Below are 20454 nucleotides of genomic sequence, written 5' to 3'. Positions count from 1 at the left end.
AGAAAATGGGAATTTCGGCTTGGCCTCTAGCGCCACCTAGTGGTGAATGTCGGTCATTCTTGGTTTGTGGATTCCTTTTGGCCTGTACTATTAATGTACCAAATTAGAACATTTTTGACCAGAAAATGGGAATTTCGGCATGGCCTGTAGTGCCCCCTAGGGGCGAATGTTGGCCATTCTTGGTTTGAGGGTTCCTGTTGACCTGCAGTATCAATGTACCAAATTAGAACGTTTTTGACCAGAAAACGAAATTTTGGAGTAGCCTGTAGCCCCCTAAGGGCGAATGTGGGCCACACTTGGTATGTGGGTTCCTGTTGGCCTGTAGTATCAAAGTACCAAATTAGAAAATTTTTGACCAGAAAATGGGAATTTTGGCTTGTCCTGTAGTGCCCCCTAGTGGCGAATGTCGGTCATTCTTGGTTTGTGGATTCCTGTTGGCCTGTACTATTCTTGTACCGAATTAGAACATTTTTGACCAGAAAATGGGAATTTTGGCTTGTCCTGTAGTGCCCCCTAGTGGCGTATGTCGGTCATTCTTGGTTTGTGGATTCCTGTTGGCCTGTACTATTAATTTACCAAATTAGAACATTTTTGACCAGAAAATGGGAATTTTGGCATGGCCATTCTTTGCACAGTACTTCAGAGTGATGTCATCTTTAAGCATGTTAGGTTTGAAAAACCATCAGTCAAAATTACATTTGATTTATTGACACGTATATATTGTTAAAATTTGGACATTTACATAAACACGCCCCTTTCAGCCATTTTGTATCGTATTCATTTTTCCTAAGTAACGTTTTCAAGGATGTCCATTCTACACATGTGTACCAAATTTCAAGTCAATTGGAGCTACGGTTCAGGAGAAGAAGAGTTTTGTAGGTTTTCGCAAATTTTCAACGTACGGGAAAATCCATCATGGCGGAAGTTATGGGTTCTTGAGGCTTTTTTGTTCCCCATGAGGAATGAGGCATGTACACCAAATTTCAGAAGATTTGGACAAATGGCGTGGAAATTGTATCACTTTGAATTTTGTTTTTTTGGGCGTGGCCTGTAGCGCCACCTATGGGCGAATGTGGGCCATTCTTGGTTTGGGGGTACCCGTTGGCATGGAGTATCAATGTGCCAATTTAGAAAATTTTTGACCAGTGACTTTTTGAGCTATTGGGGCTCAAGGAGAAGTAATAATAATAATAATAATAATAAATATAGCTGCAAGCAGCAATGCGGATTCCTCCTCAAAATGGCAAATCATTTAAAATTGATCAGTAGATGGTTGGGGATAAACCCTCCCAATGAAGGAATTCAAAAAACATGTCTTCTGTCTGAATCCTAAACGAAACATTTTCAATGTACAGGAAAATCCATACCGGACCTTATGGATCCTTGAGGCTTTTTGTTCCCAATGAGAAATGAGGCATGTACACCAAGTTTCAGAAGAATTGGACAAATGGCGTGGAAATGGTATCACTTTGAAAATATTTTTTGGGGCGTGGCCTGTAGCGCCACCTATGGTCAAATGTGGGCCATTCTTGGTTTGTGGGTTCCTGTTGGCCTGTAGTATCAATGTACAAAATTAGAAAATATTTGACCAGAAAATGGGAATTTTGGAGTGGCCTGTAGCGCCCCCTAGGGGCGAATGTGGGCCATTCTTGGTTTGTGGGTTCCTGTTGGCCTGTAGAATCAATGTACCAAATTAGAAAATGTTTGACCAGAAAATGGGACTTTTGGGAATTACCTGTAGCGCCCCTAATGGCGAATGTTGGCCATTCTTGGTTTGTGGGTTCCTGTTGGCCTGTAGTACCATTGTACCAAATTAGAACATTTTAGACCAGAAAATGGGAATTTCGGCATGGCCTGTAGCGCCCCCTAGGGGTGAATGTTGGCCATTCTTGGTTTGTGGGTTCCTGTTGGCCTGTAGTATCAATGTACCAAATTAGAACATTTTTGACCAGAAAACGGGAATTTTGGCGTGGCCTTTAGCGCCCCCTAGTGGCGAATGTCGGCCATTCTTGGTTTGTGGGTTCCTGTTGGCCTGTAGTACCATTGTACCAAATTAGAACATTTTAGACCAGAAAATGGGAATTTCGGCATGGCCTGTAGCGCCCCCTAGGGGCGAATGTTGGCCATTCTTTGCGCAGTACTTCAGAGTGATGTCATCTTGAAGCATGTTAGGTTTGAAAAACCATCAGTCAAAATTACATTTGATTTATTGACACGTATATATTGTTAAAATTTGGACATTTACATAAACACGCCCCTTTCAGCCATTTTGTATCGTATTCATTTTTCCTAAGTAACGTTTTCAAGGACTGTCCATTCTACACATGTGTACCAAATTTCAAGTCAATTGGAGCTACGGTTCAGGAGAAGAAGAGTTTTGTAGGTTTTCGCAAATTTTCAACGTACGGGAAAATCCATCATGGCGGAAGTTATGGGTTCTTGAGGCTTTTTTGTTCCCCATGAGGAATGAGGCATGTACACCAAATTTCAGAAGATTTGGACAAATGGCGTGGAAATTGTATCACTTTGAATTTTGTTTTTTTGGGCGTGGCCTGTAGCGCCACCTATGGGCGAATGTGGGCCATTCTTGGTTTGGGGGTACCCGTTGGCATGGAGTATCAATGTGCCAATTTAGAAAATTTTTGACCAGTGACTTTTTGAGCTATTGGGGCTCAAGGAGAAGAATAATAATAATAATAATAATAAATATAGCTGCAAGCAGCAATGCGGATTCCTCCTCAAAATGGCAAATCATTTCAAATTGATCAGTAGAGGGTTGGGGTTAAACCCTCTCAATGGATGAATCCAAAAAACATGTATTTCTGTCTGAATCCTAAACGAAACATTTTCAGTCTACAGGAAAATCCATCATACCTTATGGATCCTTGAGGCGTTTTTGTTCCCAATGAGAAATGAGGCATGTACACCAAGATTCAAAAGAATTGGTTAAATGGCGTGGAAATGGTATCACTTTGAAAATATTTTTTGGGGCGTGGCCTGTAGCGCCTCCTATGGGCAAATGTGGGTCATTCTTGGTTTGTGGGTTCCTGTTGGCCTGTAGTATCAATGTACATAATTAGAAAATATTTGACCAGAAAATGGGACTTTTGGGAATTACCTGTAGCGCCCCCTAGGGGTGAATGTTGGCCATTCTTGGTTTGAGGGTTCCTGTTGACCTGTAGTATCAATGTACCAAATTAGAACATTTTTGACCATAAAATGGGAATTTCGGCGTGGCCTCTAGTGCCCCCTAGGGGCGAATGTTGGCCATTCTTTGTTTGTGGGTTCCTGTTGGCCAGTAGTATCAATGTACCATATTAGAAAATTTTTGACCAGAAAACGAAATTTTGGGAGTGGCCTGTAGCGCCCCCTAATGGCGAATGTGGGCCATACTTGGTTTGTGGGTTCCTGTTGGCCTGTAGTATCAATGTACCAAATTATAACTTTTTTGACCAGAAAATGGGAATTTCGGCTTGGCCTCTAGCGCCACCTAGTGGTGAATGTCGGTCATTCTTGGTTTGTGGATTCCTTTTGGCCTGTACTATTAATGTACCAAATTAGAACATTTTTGACCAGAAAATGGGAATTTCGGCATGGCCTGTAGTGCCCCCTAGGGGCGAATGTTGGCCATTCTTGGTTTGAGGGTTCCTGTTGACCTGCAGTATCAATGTACCAAATTAGAACGTTTTTGACCAGAAAACGAAATTTTGGAGTAGCCTGTAGCGCCCCCTAAGGGCGAATGTGGGCCACACTTGGTATGTGGGTTCCTGTTGGCCTGTAGTATCAAAGTACCAAATTAGAAAATTTTTGACCAGAAAATGGGAATTTTGGCTTGTCCTGTAGTGCCCCCTAGTGGCGAATGTCGGTCATTCTTGGTTTGTGGATTCCTGTTGGCCTGTACTATTCTTGTACCGAATTAGAACATTTTTGACCAGAAAATGGGAATTTTGGCTTGTCCTGTAGTGCCCCCTAGTGGCGTATGTCGGTCATTCTTGGTTTGTGGATTCCTGTTGGCCTGTACTATTAATTTACCAAATTAGAACATTTTTGACCAGAAAATGGGAATTTTGGCATGGCCATTCTTTGCACAGTACTTCAGAGTGATGTCATCTTTAAGCATGTTAGGTTTGAAAAACCATCAGTCAAAATTACATTTGATTTATTGACACGTATATATTGTTAAAATTTGGACATTTACATAAACACGCCCCTTTCAGCCATTTTGTATCGTATTCATTTTTCCTAAGTAACGTTTTCAAGGATGTCCATTCTACACATGTGTACCAAATTTCAAGTCAATTGGAGCTACGGTTCAGGAGAAGAAGAGTTTTGTAGGTTTTCGCAAATTTTCAACGTACGGGAAAATCCATCATGGCGGAAGTTATGGGTTCTTGAGGCTTTTTTGTTCCCCATGAGGAATGAGGCATGTACACCAAATTTCAGAAGATTTGGACAAATGGCGTGGAAATTGTATCACTTTGAATTTTGTTTTTTTGGGCGTGGCCTGTAGCGCCACCTATGGGCGAATGTGGGCCATTCTTGGTTTGGGGGTACCCGTTGGCATGGAGTATCAATGTGCCAATTTAGAAAATTTTTGACCAGTGACTTTTTGAGCTATTGGGGCTCAAGGAGAAGAATAATAATAATAATAATAATAAAATAATAAATATAGCTGCAAGCAGCAATGCGGATTCCTCCTCAAAATGGCAAATCATTTCAAATTGATCAGTAGAGGGTTGGGGTTAAACCCTCTCAATGGATGAATCCAAAAAACATGTATTTCTGTCTGAATCCTAAACGAAACATTTTCAGTCTACAGGAAAATCCATCCATACCTTATGGATCCTTGAGGCGTTTTTGTTCCCAATGAGAAATGAGGCATGTACACCAAGATTCAAAAGAATTGGTTAAATGGCGTGGAAATGGTATCACTTTGAAAATATTTTTTGGGGCGTGGCCTGTAGCGCCTCCTATGGGCAAATGTGGGTCATTCTTGGTTTGTGGGTTCCTGTTGGCCTGTAGTATCAATGTACATAATTAGAAAATATTTGACCAGAAAATGGGACTTTTGGGAATTACCTGTAGCGCCCCTAGGGGTGAATGTTGGCCATTCTTGGTTTGAGGGTTCCTGTTGACCTGTAGTATCAATGTACCAAATTAGAACATTTTTGACCATAAAATGGGAATTTCGGCGTGGCCTCTAGTGCCCCCTAGGGGCGAATGTTGGCCATTCTTTGTTTGTGGGTTCCTGTTGGCCAGTAGTATCAATGTACCATATTAGAAAATTTTTGACCAGAAAACGAAATTTTGGGAGTGGCCTGTAGCGCCCCCTAATGGCGAATGTGGGCCATACTTGGTTTGTGGGTTCCTGTTGGCCTGTAGTATCAATGTACCAAATTATAACTTTTTTGACCAGAAAATGGGAATTTCGGCTTGGCCTCTAGCGCCACCTAGTGGTGAATGTCGGTCATTCTTGGTTTGTGGATTCCTTTTGGCCTGTACTATTAATGTACCAAATTAGAACATTTTTGACCAGAAAATGGGAATTTCGGCATGGCCTGTAGTGCCCCCTAGGGGCGAATGTTGGCCATTCTTGGTTTGAGGGTTCCTGTTGACCTGCAGTATCAATGTACCAAATTAGAACGTTTTTGACCAGAAAACGAAATTTTGGAGTAGCCTGTAGCGCCCCCTAAGGGCGAATGTGGGCCACACTTGGTATGTGGGTTCCTGTTGGCCTGTAGTATCAAAGTACCAAATTAGAAAATTTTTGACCAGAAAATGGGAATTTTGGCTTGTCCTGTAGTGCCCCCTAGTGGCGAATGTCGGTCATTCTTGGTTTGTGGATTCCTGTTGGCCTGTACTATTCTTGTACCGAATTAGAACATTTTTGACCAGAAAATGGGAATTTTGGCTTGTCCTGTAGTGCCCCCTAGTGGCGTATGTCGGTCATTCTTGGTTTGTGGATTCCTGTTGGCCTGTACTATTAATTTACCAAATTAGAACATTTTTGACCAGAAAATGGGAATTTTGGCATGGCCATTCTTTGCACAGTACTTCAGAGTGATGTCATCTTTAAGCATGTTAGGTTTGAAAAACCATCAGTCAAAATTACATTTGATTTATTGACACGTATATATTGTTAAAATTTGGACATTTACATAAACACGCCCCTTTCAGCCATTTTGTATCGTATTCATTTTTCCTAAGTAACGTTTTCAAGGATGTCCATTCTACACATGTGTACCAAATTTCAAGTCAATTGGAGCTACGGTTCAGGAGAAGAAGAGTTTTGTAGGTTTTCGCAAATTTTCAACGTACGGGAAAATCCATCATGGCGGAAGTTATGGGTTCTTGAGGCTTTTTTGTTCCCCATGAGGAATGAGGCATGTACACCAAATTTCAGAAGATTTGGACAAATGGCGTGGAAATTGTATCACTTTGAATTTTGTTTTTTGGGCGTGGCCTGTAGCGCCACCTATGGGCGAATGTGGGCCATTCTTGGTTTGGGGGTACCCGTTGGCATGGAGTATCAATGTGCCAATTTAGAAAATTTTTGACCAGTGACTTTTTGAGCTATTGGGGCTCAAGGAGAAGTAATAATAATAATAATAATAATAATAATAAATATAGCTGCAAGCAGCAATGCGGATTCCTCCTCAAAATGGCAAATCATTTCAAATTGATCAGTAGATGGTTGGGGATAAACCCTCCCAATTAAGGAATTCAAAAAACATGTCTTCTGTCTGAATCCTAAACGAAACATTTTCAATGTACAGGAAAATCCATACCGGACCTTATGGATCCTTGAGGCGTTTTTGTTCCCAATGAGAAATGAGGCATGTACACCAAGTTTCAGAAGAATTGGACAAATGGCGTGGAAATGGTATCACTTTGAAAATATTTTTTGGGGCGTGGCCTGTAGCGCCACCTATGGTCGAATGTGGGCCATTCTTGGTTTGTGGGTTCCTGTTGGCCTGTAGTATCAATGTACAAAATTAGAAAATATTTGACCAGAAAATGGGAATTTTGGAGTGGCCTGTAGCGCCCCCTAGGGGCGAATGTGGGCCATTCTTGGTTTGTGGGTTCCTGTTGGCCTGTAGAATCAATGTACCAAATTAGAAAATGTTTGACCAGAAAATGGGAATTCCTGTAGTGCCCTAGGCGAATGTTGGCCATTCTTGTTTGTGGGTTCCTGTTGCCGTAGTATCATGTACCAATTAGAACATTTTGACCAGAAAATGAATTTGGATGGCCTGTAGCGCCCCTAATGTTGGCCATTCTTGGTTTGTGGGTTCCTGTTGGCCTGTAGTATCAATGTACCAAATTAGAACATTTTTGACCAGAAAACGGGAATTTTGGCGTGGCCTTTAGCGCCCCCTAGTGGCGAATGTCGGCCATTCTTGGTTTGTGGGTTCCTGTTGGCCTGTAGTACCATTGTACCAAATTAGAACATTTTAGACCAGAAAATGGGAATTTCGGCATGGCCTGTAGCGCCCCCTAGGGGCGAATGTTGGCCATTCTTTGCGCAGTACTTCAGAGTGATGTCATCTTGAAGCATGTTAGGTTTGAAAAACCATCAGTCAAAATTACATTTGATTTATTGACACGTATATATTGTTAAAATTTGGACATTTACATAAACACGCCCCTTTCAGCCATTTTGTATCGTATTCATTTTTCCTAAGTAACGTTTTCAAAGACTTCAATTCTACACATGTGTACCAAATTTCAAGTCAATTGGAGCTACGGTTCAGGAGAAGAAGAGTTTTGTAGGTTTTCGCAAATTTTCAACGTACGGGAAAATCCATCATGGCGGAAGTTATGGGTTCTTGAGGCTTTTTTGTTCCCCATGAGAAATGAGGCATGTACACCAAGTTTCAGAAGATTTGGACAAATGGCGTGGAAATTGTATCACTTTGAATTTTGTTTTTTTGGGCGTGGCCTGTAGCGCCACCTATGGGCGAATGTGGGCCATTCTTGGTTTGGGGGTACCCGTTGGCATGGAGTATCAATGTGCCAATTTAGAAAATTTTTGACCAGTGACTTTTTGAGCTATTTGGGCTCAAGGAGAAGAATAATAATAATAATAATAATAAATATAGCTGCAAGCAGCAATGCGGATTCCTCCTCAAAATGGCAAATCATTTAAAATTGATCAGTAGATGGTTGGGGATAAACCCTCCCAATTAAGGAATTCAAAAAAACATGTCTTCGTCTGATTCCTAAACAAAACATTTTCAATGTACAGGAAAATCCATACCGGACCTTATGGATCCTTGAGGCTTTTTTGTTCCCAATGAGAAATGCGGCATGTACACCAAGTTTCAGAAGAATTGGACAAATGGGGTGGATATTATATCATTTTGAAAAAAAAATTTGGGGCGTGGCCTGTAGCGCCACCTATGGGCAAATGTTGGTCATTCTTGGTTTGTGGGTTCCTGTTGGCCTGTAGTATAAATGTACAAAATTAGAAAATATTTGACCAGAAAATGGGAATTTTGGAGTGGCCTGTAGCGCCCCCTAGGGGCGAATGTGGGCCTTTCTTGGTTTGTGGGTTCCTGTCGGCCTGTAGAATCAATACACCAAATTAGAAAATGTTTGACCAGAAAATGGGATTTTTGGAATTACCTGTAGCGCCCCCTAATGGCGAATGTTGGCCATTCGTGGTTTGTGGGTTCCTGTTGGCATGTAGTATCAGTGTACCAAATTAGAACATTTTTGACCAGAAAATGGGAATTTTGGCATGGCCTGTAGCGCCCCTAGGGGTGAATGTTGTCCATTCTTGGTTTGTGGGTTCCTGTCTGCCTGTAGTATCAATGTACCAAATTAAAAAAAAATTTGACCAGAAAACGGGAATTTTGGCGTGGCCTTTAGCGCCCCCTAGTGGCGAATGTCGGCCATTCTTGGTTTGTGGGTTCCTGTTGGCCTGTAGTACCATTGTACCAAATTAGAACATTTTAGACCAGAAAATGGGAATTTCGACATGGCCTGTAGCGCCCCCTAGGGGCGAATGTCGGCCATTCTTTGCGCAGTACTTCAGAGTGATGTCATCTTGAAGCATGTTAGGTTTGAAAAACCATCAGTCAAAATTACATTTGATTTATTGACAGGTATATATTGTTAAAATTTGGACATTTACATAAACACGCCCCTTTCAGACATTTTGTATCACATTCATTTTTCCTAAGTAATGTTTTCAAGGATGTCCATTCTACAAATGTGTACCAAATTTCAAGTCAATTGGAGCTACGGTTCAGGAGAAGAAGAGTATTTTTAGGTTTTCGCAAATTTTCAACGTACGGGAAAATCCATCATGGTGAAAGTTATGGGTCCTTAAGGCTTTTTTGTTCCCCATGAGGAATGAGGCATGTACACCAAGTTTCAGAAGATTTAGACAAATGGCGTGGAAATTGTATCACTTTGAATGAAAAATCACTTTGAAAATCTCTACTTTCACTTTCACTTCTCTCTTAAGATTTTTTTTCTGTTTTTTTTGTGTGATTTACATAAGCATATCACAAGCAATTTTATTTGAAAGACTATCTAGGCACATAATAACACTGTATAGCTGTGACTGTTTATAACTATTTCAAAATGTAGCCTACAAGCTCACACTTTAAATGGTCAGTGCTTTGATTTTTAAATCATTAAAATAGCAACAGATCCAGTGAAAAAAATGGAGTGATTGTGTTTACATGCCATTCAAAAACGTGGCATTTTACAAGGTAAGAGAGAAATAAAAAAAACTTAAAATAATACCATTTGTACTTCTCAATTACTTGGGAATGTCTATGTTCAGGACGAAGGCTAAATTGTTACTGTCTCTTTAAGAGGCTTTTATCGCATGATACGATACTTAAGGCACAGTTCAGTTTAATCTTTTGAGAACTGAGAAGTATCATTATTTTCGTTTTGTGCCATGCTTGTTGCATTTGTATTCATTGTGAGATGATAAAATACAGACTGCGTGAATGGTTGATTTTGTTCACTTGAATTTTGTGACGTGTTTCAGAAAAATAATCGCGAAGACAGAGACTGAGCACCCTGTTTATTTATTTTACAAAAGCACAAGGTTTTGTTGTTATTGTAAGTGTACACAAATAAAAGTACACATTTCATAGTTCGTAATGATGTCTTGCATGTTTCTGTATGGGCAAAAATGACGCAGTATTTTGTTTAAGTTGTTTCCGCTGTTTCGAGAGAAAAATATAGCAGGACGTCATCTGGAATAATGCCAGAATAAAATATAATTATTCCAGATTTCTTTCTCAACTGTTTGTTCACTTGAGACATAACAGACTCCTCAATATATCATGTATTTTGACACTCTGTTGTATGAAATTGTCCGTTCAGACGCAAGCAGCAGCGAAAGACATCGGAGTGCGTGAGTTAGACGCGACGCGGCTCGCTGTGTCACACAAACAGCTCGCAAACATGTATTTGAGTTGTTTTGACATTTGTTGAGTTGAATAGTGTAAAATCGCTTGAATGTTCAAACAGGCAAACATTGTATACAACCGACAAACCTTCATGATGATGCGAGCAAAAATGATCTCGCCTCGCGGTTTGCGTGTTGTCAGAGACAATTAAACAACATCATTCTCGGAAGTTTTGATACGTTAGGATTGATCAGCCCATCCCTACTTTCTTTAGACATATGTTTCATGTTTGTGTAAGTTTTTGTGACGTGTTTCAGAAAGATATTCGCTTAGACAAAGAGCACACGGTTTATTTTCTTTATTTTACAACAAATAAAAGTACAACTTTCATAGTTTGTGACGATGTATTAAATGTATCTGTATGTGCAAAAATAACGCAGTATTTTGTTTAAGCTGTTAACGCTGTTTCGAGAGAAAAATCTTAACAGGACACCACAGCGGCATCCGTGTTGTTCACAATAATTCATAATTAAATATATTGATACCCAATTTCTTTATCAACTGTTTGTTCACTTGATACATAACAGACACCCCAATATATCATGTATTTTGGTGTATGAAATTGTCCGTTCAAACGCATGAAGCTGTGAAAGCGAACTCTCATCGGCGTGCGAGCGTTAGTCGCGACGCGGCTCGCTCGCTGTGTCACACAAACTGCTCGAAAACATTTATTTGAGTTGTTTTGCCTTTGTTGAGTTGAATAGTGTAAAATCGCTTGAATGTTCAAGCAGGCAACCATTGTACACAACCAACAAACCTTCGTGAAGATGCGAGCAAAAATGATCTCGCCTCGAGGATTGCGTGTTGTCAGAGACAATTAAACAACATCATACTCGGAAGTTTTGATACGTTAACGCTGTCTCGATAGAGAAAAATCTAACAGGACATCACAGCGGCATCACTAGACCCCTTCAATAATTCATAATTCAATATATTGATACCCGATTTCTTTATCAACTGTTTGTTCACTTGAGATATAGCAGACACCCCAATATATCATGTATTTTGGTGTATGAAATTGTCCGTTGAAACGCAAGAAGGGAAAGCGAACTCTCATCGGCGTGCGAACGTTAGACGCGACGCGGCTCGCTCGCTGTGTCACACAAACTGCTCGAAAACATTTATTTGAGTTGTTTTGCCTTTGTTGAGTTGAATAGTGTAAAATCGCTTGAATGTTCAAACTGGAAAGCATTAAGACACACAATTGATTTGACATACCTCCGTGCAGACGCAAAATGTCTTCTGTAGTCTAAGTCTGGAGCTCCACCCACTAGGAGACCGAAATGCTTCATTAGAGAGATTGCTACAGAAGAGCTGCATGTGGTAGACAGAGTTACTCCAGTAGAGGGAGCCTCTTTGCTCAGCCAATGTAAGTGAATGGGATTTTACATGTGGACCATATTTGTCCAGTAGAGGGAGCACTTTTGCTCAGCCATTGTAAATCAATGGGATTTTAAAAATTTTTGATCATCTTTTGTGTGTACATTTACATAAACACGTCCATTTCAGCCATTTTGTATTGTATTCATTTTTGCTAAGTAACGTTTGGAAAGACATACATACTACACACGTGTGCCAAATTCCAAGTCAATTGGAGCTGAGGTTCAGGAGAAGAAGAGTTTTGTAGGTTTTCCAAAATTTTCACTGTACAGGAAAATCCATAATGGCAGAAGTATGGGTCCTTGAGGCTTTTTTGTTCCCCATGAGAAATGAGGCATGTTTACAAAGTTTCAGAAGATTTGGACAAATGGGGTGGAAATTATATCACTTTGAATTTTTGTTTTTTGGGCGTGGCCTGTAGCGCCACCTATGGGCGAATGTTGACCATTCTTGGTTTGGGGGTACCCGTTGGCATGGAGTATCAATGTGCCAATTTAGAAAATTTTTGACCAGTGACTTTTTGAGCTATTGGGGCTCAAGGAGAAGAAGATAATAATAATAATAATAATAATAATAATAATAATAATAATAATAATAAAACCGACAAATACAATAGATTCCCTCCTTACGGAGGAATCTAATAATAATAATAAATATAGCTGCAAGCAGCAATGCGGATTCCTCCTCAAAATGGCAAATCATTTCAAATTGATCAGTAGAGGGTTGGGGTTAAACCCTCTCAATGGATGAATCCAAAAAACATGTATTTCTGTCTGAATCCTAAACGAAACATTTTCAGTCTACAGGAAAATCCATCATACCTTATGGATCCTTGAGGCGTTTTTGTTCCCAATGAGAAATGAGGCATGTACACCAAGATTCAAAAGAATTGGTTAAATGGCGTGGAAATGGTATCACTTTGAAAATATTTTTTGGGGGCGTGGCCTGTAGCGCCTCCTATGGGCAAATGTGGGTCATTCTTGGTTTGTGGGTTCCTGTTGGCCTGTAGTATCAATGTACATAATTAGAAAATATTTGACCAGAAAATGGGACTTTTGGGAATTACCTGTAGCGCCCCCTAGGGGTGAATGTTGGCCATTCTTGGTTTGAGGGTTCCTGTTGACCTGTAGTATCAATGTACCAAATTAGAACATTTTTGACCATAAAATGGGAATTTCGGCGTGGCCTCTAGTGCCCCCTAGGGGCGAATGTTGGCCATTCTTTGTTTGTGGGTTCCTGTTGGCCAGTAGTATCAATGTACCATATTAGAAAATTTTTGACCAGAAAACGAAATTTTGGGAGTGGCCTGTAGCGCCCCCTAATGGCGAATGTGGGCCATACTTGGTTTGTGGGTTCCTGTTGGCCTGTAGTATCAATGTACCAAATTATAACTTTTTTGACCAGAAAATGGGAATTTCGGCTTGGCCTCTAGCGCCACCTAGTGGTGAATGTCGGTCATTCTTGGTTTGTGGATTCCTTTTGGCCTGTACTATTAATGTACCAAATTAGAACATTTTTGACCAGAAAATGGGAATTTCGGCATGGCCTGTAGTGCCCCCTAGGGGCGAATGTTGGCCATTCTTGGTTTGAGGGTTCCTGTTGACCTGCAGTATCAATGTACCAAATTAGAACGTTTTTGACCAGAAAACGAAATTTTGGAGTAGCCTGTAGCGCCCCCTAAGGGCGAATGTGGGCCACACTTGGTATGTGGGTTCCTGTTGGCCTGTAGTATCAAAGTACCAAATTAGAAAATTTTTGACCAGAAAATGGGAATTTTGGCTTGTCCTGTAGTGCCCCCTAGTGGCGAATGTCGGTCATTCTTGGTTTGTGGATTCCTGTTGGCCTGTACTATTCTTGTACCGAATTAGAACATTTTTGACCAGAAAATGGGAATTTTGGCTTGTCCTGTAGTGCCCCCTAGTGGCGTATGTCGGTCATTCTTGGTTTGTGGATTCCTGTTGGCCTGTACTATTAATTTACCAAATTAGAACATTTTTGACCAGAAAATGGGAATTTTGGCATGGCCATTCTTTGCACAGTACTTCAGAGTGATGTCATCTTTAAGCATGTTAGGTTTGAAAAACCATCAGTCAAAATTACATTTGATTTATTGACACGTATATATTGTTAAAATTTGGACATTTACATAAACACGCCCCTTTCAGCCATTTTGTATCGTATTCATTTTTCCTAAGTAACGTTTTCAAGGATGTCCATTCTACACATGTGTACCAAATTTCAAGTCAATTGGAGCTACGGTTCAGGAGAAGAAGAGTTTTGTAGGTTTTCGCAAATTTTCAACGTACGGGAAAATCCATCATGGCGGAAGTTATGGGTTCTTGAGGCTTTTTTGTTCCCCATGAGGAATGAGGCATGTACACCAAATTTCAGAAGATTTGGACAAATGGCGTGGAAATTGTATCACTTTGAATTTTGTTTTTTTGGGCGTGGCCTGTAGCGCCACCTATGGGCGAATGTGGGCCATTCTTGGTTTGGGGGTACCCGTTGGCATGGAGTATCAATGTGCCAATTTAGAAAATTTTTGACCAGTGACTTTTTGAGCTATTGGGGCTCAAGGAGAAGAATAATAATAATAATAATAATAAATATAGCTGCAAGCAGCAATGCGGATTCCTCCTCAAAATGGCAAATCATTTCAAATTGATCAGTAGAGGGTTGGGGTTAAACCCTCTCAATGGATGAATCCAAAAAACATGTATTTCTGTCTGAATCCTAAACGAAACATTTTCAGTCTACAGGAAAATCCATCATACCTTATGGATCCTTGAGGCGTTTTTGTTCCCAATGAGAAATGAGGCATGTACACCAAGATTCAAAAGAATTGGTTAAATGGCGTGGAAATGGTATCACTTTGAAAATATTTTTTGGGGCGTGGCCTGTAGCGCCTCCTATGGGCAAATGTGGGTCATTCTTGGTTTGTGGGTTCCTGTTGGCCTGTAGTATCAATGTACATAATTAGAAAATATTTGACCAGAAAATGGGACTTTTGGGAATTACCTGTAGCGCCCCCTAGGGGTGAATGTTGGCCATTCTTGGTTTGAGGGTTCCTGTTGACCTGTAGTATCAATGTACCAAATTAGAACATTTTTGACCATAAAATGGGAATTTCGGCGTGGCCTCTAGTGCCCCCTAGGGGCGAATGTTGGCCATTCTTTGTTTGTGGGTTCCTGTTGGCCAGTAGTATCAATGTACCATATTAGAAAATTTTTGACCAGAAAACGAAATTTTGGGAGTGGCCTGTAGCGCCCCCTAATGGCGAATGTGGGCCATACTTGGTTTGTGGGTTCCTGTTGGCCTGTAGTATCAATGTACCAAATTATAACTTTTTTGACCAGAAAATGGGAATTTCGGCTTGGCCTCTAGCGCCACCTAGTGGTGAATGTCGGTCATTCTTGGTTTGTGGATTCCTTTTGGCCTGTACTATTAATGTACCAAATTAGAACATTTTTGACCAGAAAATGGGAATTTCGGCATGGCCTGTAGTGCCCCCTAGGGGCGAATGTTGGCCATTCTTGGTTTGAGGGTTCCTGTTGACCTGCAGTATCAATGTACCAAATTAGAACGTTTTTGACCAGAAAACGAAATTTTGGAGTAGCCTGTAGCGCCCCCTAAGGGCGAATGTGGGCCACACTTGGTATGTGGGTTCCTGTTGGCCTGTAGTATCAAAGTACCAAATTAGAAAATTTTTGACCAGAAAATGGGAATTTTGGCTTGTCCTGTAGTGCCCCCTAGTGGCGAATGTCGGTCATTCTTGGTTTGTGGATTCCTGTTGGCCTGTACTATTCTTGTACCGAATTAGAACATTTTTGACCAGAAAATGGGAATTTTGGCTTGTCCTGTAGTGCCCCCTAGTGGCGTATGTCGGTCATTCTTGGTTTGTGGATTCCTGTTGGCCTGTACTATTAATTTACCAAATTAGAACATTTTTGACCAGAAAATGGGAATTTTGGCATGGCCATTCTTTGCACAGTACTTCAGAGTGATGTCATCTTTAAGCATGTTAGGTTTGAAAAACCATCAGTCAAAATTACATTTGATTTATTGACACGTATATATTGTTAAAATTTGGACATTTACATAAACACGCCCCTTTCAGCCATTTTGTATCGTATTCATTTTTCCTAAGTAACGTTTTCAAGGATGTCCATTCTACACATGTGTACCAAATTTCAAGTCAATTGGAGCTACGGTTCAGGAGAAGAAGAGTTTTGTAGGTTTTCGCAAATTTTCAACGTACGGGAAAATCCATCATGGCGGAAGTTATGGGTTCTTGAGGCTTTTTTGTTCCCCATGAGGAATGAGGCATGTACACCAAATTTCAGAAGATTTGGACAAATGGCGTGGAAATTGTATCACTTTGAATTTTGTTTTTTTGGGCGTGGCCTGTAGCGCCACCTATGGGCGAATGTGGGCCATTCTTGGTTTGGGGGTACCCGTTGGCATGGAGTATCAATGTGCCAATTTAGAAAATTTTTGACCAGTGACTTTTTGAGCTATTGGGGCTCAAGGAGAAGAATAATAATAATAATAATAAATATAGCTGCAAGCAGCAATGCGGATTCCTCCTCAAAATGGCAAATCATTTCAAATTGATCAGTAGAGGGTTGGGGTTAAACCCTCTCAATGGATGAATCCAAAAAACATGTATTTCTGTCTGAATCCTAAACGAAACATTTTCAGTCTACAGGAAAATCCATCATACCTTATGGATCCTTGAGGCGTTTTTGTTCCCAATGAGAAATGAGGCATGTACACCAAGATTCAAAAGAATTGGTTAAATGGCGTGGAAATGGTATCACTTTGAAAATATTTTTTGGGGGCGTGGCCTGTAGCGCCTCCTATGGGCAAATGTGGGTCATTCTTGGTTTGTGGGTTCCTGTTGGCCTGTAGTATCAATGTACATAATTAGAAAATATTTGACCAGAAAATGGGACTTTTGGGAATTACCTGTAGCGCCCCCTAGGGGTGAATGTTGGCCATTCTTGGTTTGAGGGTTCCTGTTGACCTGTAGTATCAATGTACCAAATTAGAACATTTTTGACCATAAAATGGGAATTTCGGCGTGGCCTCTAGTGCCCCCTAGGGGCGAATGTTGGCCATTCTTTGTTTGTGGGTTCCTGTTGGCCAGTAGTATCAATGTACCATATTAGAAAATTTTTGACCAGAAAACGAAATTTTGGGAGTGGCCTGTAGCGCCCCCTAATGGCGAATGTGGGCCATACTTGGTTTGTGGGTTCCTGTTGGCCTGTAGTATCAATGTACCAAATTATAACTTTTTTGACCAGAAAATGGGAATTTCGGCTTGGCCTCTAGCGCCACCTAGTGGTGAATGTCGGTCATTCTTGGTTTGTGGATTCCTTTTGGCCTGTACTATTAATGTACCAAATTAGAACATTTTTGACCAGAAAATGGGAATTTCGGCATGGCCTGTAGTGCCCCCTAGGGGCGAATGTTGGCCATTCTTGGTTTGAGGGTTCCTGTTGACCTGCAGTATCAATGTACCAAATTAGAACGTTTTTGACCAGAAAACGAAATTTTGGAGTAGCCTGTAGCGCCCCCTAAGGGCGAATGTGGGCCACACTTGGTATGTGGGTTCCTGTTGGCCTGTAGTATCAAAGTACCAAATTAGAAAATTTTTGACCAGAAAATGGGAATTTTGGCTTGTCCTGTAGTGCCCCCTAGTGGCGAATGTCGGTCATTCTTGGTTTGTGGATTCCTGTTGGCCTGTACTATTCTTGTACCGAATTAGAACATTTTTGACCAGAAAATGGGAATTTTGGCTTGTCCTGTAGTGCCCCCTAGTGGCGTATGTCGGTCATTCTTGGTTTGTGGATTCCTGTTGGCCTGTACTATTAATTTACCAAATTAGAACATTTTTGACCAGAAAATGGGAATTTTGGCATGGCCATTCTTTGCACAGTACTTCAGAGTGATGTCATCTTTAAGCATGTTAGGTTTGAAAAACCATCAGTCAAAATTACATTTGATTTATTGACACGTATATATTGTTAAAATTTGGACATTTACATAAACACGCCCCTTTCAGCCATTTTGTATCGTATTCATTTTTCCTAAGTAACGTTTTCAAGGATGTCCATTCTACACATGTGTACCAAATTTCAAGTCAATTGGAGCTACGGTTCAGGAGAAGAAGAGTTTTGTAGGTTTTCGCAAATTTTCAACGTACGGGAAAATCCATCATGGCGGAAGTTATGGGTTCTTGAGGCTTTTTTGTTCCCCATGAGGAATGAGGCATGTACACCAAATTTCAGAAGATTTGGACAAATGGCGTGGAAATTGTATCACTTTGAATTTTGTTTTTTTGGGCGTGGCCTGTAGCGCCACCTATGGGCGAATGTGGGCCATTCTTGGTTTGGGGGTACCCGTTGGCATGGAGTATCAATGTGCCAATTTAGAAAATTTTTGACCAGTGACTTTTTGAGCTATTGGGGCTCAAGGAGAAGAATAATAATAATAATAATAATAATAATAATAAATATAGCTGCAAGCAGCAATGCGGATTCCTCCTCAAAATGGCAAATCATTTAAAATTGATCAGTAGATGGTTGGGGATAAACCCTCCCAATTAAGGAATTCAAAAAACATGTACTTCTGTCTGAATCCTAAACGAAACATTTTCAATGTACAGGAAAATCCATACCGGACCTTATGGATCCTTGAGGCGTTTTTGTTCCCAATGAGAAATGAGGCATGTACACCAAGTTTCAGAAGAATTGGACAAATGGCGTGGAAATGGTATCACTTTGAAAATATTTTTTGGGGCGTGGCCTGTAGCGCCACCTATGGGCAAATGTGGGCCATTCTTGGTTTGTGGGTTCCTGTTGGCCTGTAGTATCAATGTACAAAATTAGAAAATATTTGACCAGAAAATGGGAATTTTGGAGTGGCCTGTAGCGCCCCCTAGGGGCGAATGTGGGCCATTCTTGGTTTGTGGGTTCCTGTTGGCCTGTAGAATCAATGTACCAAATTAGAAAATGTTTGACCAGAAAATGGGACTTTTGGGAATTACCTGTAGTGCCCCCTAATGGCGAATGTTGGCCATTCTTGGTTTGTGGGTTCCTGTTGGCCTGTAGTATCAATGTACCAAATTAGAACATTTTTGACCAGAAAATGGGAATTTCGGCAGTGGCCTGTAGCGCCCCTAGTGGTGAATGTGGGCCATTCTTGGTTTGTGGGTTCCTGATGGCCTGTAGTATCAATGTACCAAATTATAACTTTTTTGACCAGAAAATGGGAATTTCGGCTTGGCCTCTAGCGCCACCTAGTGGTGAATGTTGGCCATTCTTGGTTTGTGGATTCCTGTTGGCCTGTAGTATCAATGTACCAAATTAGAACATTTTTGACCAGAAAATGGGAATTTCGGCATGGCCTGTAGCGCCCCCTAGGGGTGAATGTTGGCCATTCTTGGTTTGTGGGTTCCTGTTGGCCTGTAGTATCAATGTACCAAATTAGAACATTTTTGACCAGAAAACGGGAATTTTGGCGTGGCCTTTAGCGCCCCCTAGTGGCGAATGTCGGCCATTCTTGGTTTGTGGGTTCCTGTTGGCCTGTAGTACCATTGTACCAAATTAGAACATTTTAGACCAGAAAATGGGAATTTCGGCATGGCCTGTAGCGCCCCCTAGGGGCGAATGTTGGCCATTCTTTGCGCAGTACTTCAGAGTGATGTCATCTTGAAGCATGTTAGGTTTGAAAAACCATCAGTCAAAATTACATTTGATTTATTGACACGTATATATTGTTAAAATTTGGACATTTACATAAACACGCCCCTTTCAGCCATTTTGTATCGTATTCATTTTTCCTAAGTAACGTTTTCAAGGACTGTCCATTCTACACATGTGTACCAAATTTCAAGTCAATTGGAGCTACGGTTCAGGAGAAGAAGAGTTTTGTAGGTTTTCGCAAATTTTCAACGTACGGGAAAATCCATCATGGCGGAAGTTATGGGTTCTTGAGGCTTTTTTGTTCCCCATGAGGAATGAGGCATGTACACCAAGTTTCAGAAGATTTGGACAAATGGCGTGGAAATTGTATCACTTTGAATTTTGTTTTTTTGGGCGTGGCCTGTAGCGCCACCTATGGGCGAATGTGGGCCATTCTTGGTTTGGGGGTACCCGTTGGCATGGAGTATCAATGTGCCAATTTAGAAAATTTTTGACCAGTGACTTTTTGAGCTATTGGGGCTCAAGGAGAAGAATAATAATAATAATAATAAATATAGCTGCAAGCAGCAATGCGGATTCCTCCTCAAAATGGCAAATCATTTCAAATTGATCAGTAGAGGGTTGGGGTTAAACCCTCTCAATGGATGAATCCAAAAAACATGTATTTCTGTCTGAATCCTAAACGAAACATTTTCAGTCTACAGGAAAATCCATCATACCTTATGGATCCTTGAGGCGTTTTTGTTCCCAATGAGAAATGAGGCATGTACACCAAGATTCAAAAGAATTGGTTAAATGGCGTGGAAATGGTATCACTTTGAAAATATTTTTTGGGGCGTGGCCTGTAGCGCCTCCTATGGGCAAATGTGGGTCATTCTTGGTTTGTGGGTTCCTGTTGGCCTGTAGTATCAATGTACATAATTAGA

At 40.8% G+C, this 20454-nt stretch overlaps 1 long non-coding RNA gene across 1 annotated transcript in view; it reads right to left on the bottom strand.

Annotated features, from left to right (window-relative positions):
• The window catches only part of LOC127642771 (uncharacterized), a 57404-nt gene that overhangs the window by 4932 nt on the left and 32018 nt on the right, over positions 1-20454 (bottom strand). Inside the window, exon 2 of the long non-coding RNA XR_007970407.1 lies at positions 8629-8748. This is a non-coding gene — a long non-coding RNA (uncharacterized LOC127642771). The remainder of the gene's footprint in view (positions 1-8628; positions 8749-20454) is intronic.

The sequence above is a fragment of the Xyrauchen texanus genome, unplaced genomic scaffold, assembly GCF_025860055.1.
Source record: "Xyrauchen texanus isolate HMW12.3.18 unplaced genomic scaffold, RBS_HiC_50CHRs HiC_scaffold_79, whole genome shotgun sequence".
NCBI classification, from domain to species: Eukaryota; Metazoa; Chordata; class Actinopteri; order Cypriniformes; family Catostomidae; genus Xyrauchen; species Xyrauchen texanus.
The sequence above is the reverse complement of the archived record's forward strand: the minus strand, read 5'-3'. Positions and strand labels throughout refer to the sequence as shown.